Below are 2,500 nucleotides of genomic sequence, written 5' to 3'. Positions count from 1 at the left end.
TATATATATATATATATATATATATATATATACATATGTAATATATATATATATATATATATATATATATATATATATATATATATATTTATAAATACATATGTAATATATATATATATATATATATATATATATATATATATATATAAATATATATATATATATATATATATATATATATATATATATATATATATATATATATATGATAAATTTTGCACATTTAGACGTGTTTTTCATATTCAAATAAGTCATATATATTTTTGATACATTAATGTCTGGATTCTCTTAACGACCTCGGGATCAGAGCCCCAGGCGAAATCACACAAAGACAAGAGCTTGGCTCCGGCCGGGAATCGAACCCTGGTCGGCAAGCTTGTATAGACAGTGACTAAGTGGCTTAGTCACTGTCTATACAAGCTTGCCGACCAGGGTTCAATTCCCGGCCGGAGCCAAGCTCTTGTCTTTGTGTGATTTCGCCTGGGGCTCTGATCCCGAGGTCGTTAAGAGAATCCAGACATTAATGTATCAAAAATATATATGGCTTATTTGAATATATATATATATATATATATATATATATATATATATATATATATATATACTGTATATATATATAAAACATTGAAAAATATTGAGTAATACATTAAAATGACATAAAAGAACTAATTAATACCGAGAAAGGAAAGTAAAGCAATAACAGCCGCTGAAACAAAAGACAAAATTTGAAAACAATTAAAACAAATTGCCAGCGAAATGAAAACATCCAATAGTAAAAACATGTTCAAAGAAAAGGAAAAAGGCTCTACATAGACACACCTGGGGATAAAAATATCTATATATATATATATATATATATATATATATATATATATATGTATATATATATATATATATGTGTGTGTGTGTGTACGTATATATATATATATATATATATATATATATATATATATATATATATATATATTAATAACTATACATATATGTATACATATTTCATGTATATATATACATACATACATACATACATATATATATATATATATATATATGAATAACTATACATATATGTATACATATTTCATGTATATATATATATATATATATATATATATATATATATATATATATATATATGTTTATTTTTGTATCCATATATATATATACATATATATATATATATATATATATATATATATATATATATGAACATGTTTATATACATACATATACATACACACAGTATGCTGTATATGTATACCTTTACATTCTGCCCTGGATCATTGAAGTATTTGTTGAATGTGAGAATAAAAGAGAGGAAGAGCTGAATTATGCAAGACTTGAAAAAGGTTAAAAAGAAAAGACTGCAGGAGTTGGTTGGATTAAAAGTGAGATTCTTCAGTATAGTGTAATTGAATGCCTGGCCAAGGTTCGAAAGGTATATTTGGCTGACGGAAAGGGACCAAAGTGAAGTGAAGGGTAAGAGGATTAATTATATCGGTATATAAAGGATCATTGTAATTCCTATAGGCATTTTGTAGGATTTTGATTGAAAAGATAAGGAAAGTGATAAATGCATTAATTAGGAAAGAATAATGTAGGTTTAAACGAGGAAAAGTGTTTCATTCAAGGGATTGTTATGAAGCGGTTATGTGACAAGTTTTGAAATAATGGAAAAGATATGTATGTGGCATACATGAACCTTGAAATAGGCCTAGGAGATAACAGATGGTGATGCAATGTAGAAGGAATTGAAATTGTCTGTTAGGGCTAATAGGCGGAGGTAGCTATGGGAAAATCTAAGATGGAGTCAGGGCATGTTTTAGCCCTAGCGTAACTGGTTTGGTGTGAAAGTGTGTTTGGGACAAAGTTGTATAATGTCAAAATGGCTATCTGACATCATTATGGATGGGGTGATTAGAGAGGTCAGAAAAATGACAGTGGTAATAATTGTGGAGTAATAGATTGGTTGGTGTTGACACTGCACTGATTGGAAAACCTGAATATTTTCATTAGGATTTAGATTTATGGAATTGGGCTTACAGAGTTCGAACATGGGAACAGGATGATATTCCGCATTTGCGTGCAATTGGTGGGAAACTCCTGCAGTTACTCCATGAAGTAAAAGTTAAAAGAGACTGATCAGTGAGATGGAAGAAGGAAGCGACAGCAAGGACAAAAGTGGGTGGGACTAGGGAACGAAGAAATATTGCAAAGCTAATGTCTAAAGTGCGTTATATGAGGCGTTCCGCCTGTACTAAGCCTGTAACGAATAACTGTAAATGCTGTTTGATATATTTTCGAATAGGAGAAAATTGAGAGTAAATGTTAGCAAAAATATGGCAATAATAGTAAATGGACATGAAAAAGATGTAGTAAGGAATGTAAGTATGGTTGGTGGAAAAGATTAATTTGTATAAGAGCCAGCCAGAAAATATAAAAGATGATGGTAGAATGAGAGAAGAGGTGAGCCACAGAATAAGGAAAGAAGAAATGATGT

This window comes from Palaemon carinicauda, chromosome 44 (genome assembly GCF_036898095.1).
Source record: "Palaemon carinicauda isolate YSFRI2023 chromosome 44, ASM3689809v2, whole genome shotgun sequence".
Classification (NCBI taxonomy): Eukaryota; Metazoa; Arthropoda; class Malacostraca; order Decapoda; family Palaemonidae; genus Palaemon; species Palaemon carinicauda.
Note: the sequence above shows the minus strand (reverse complement) of the source record.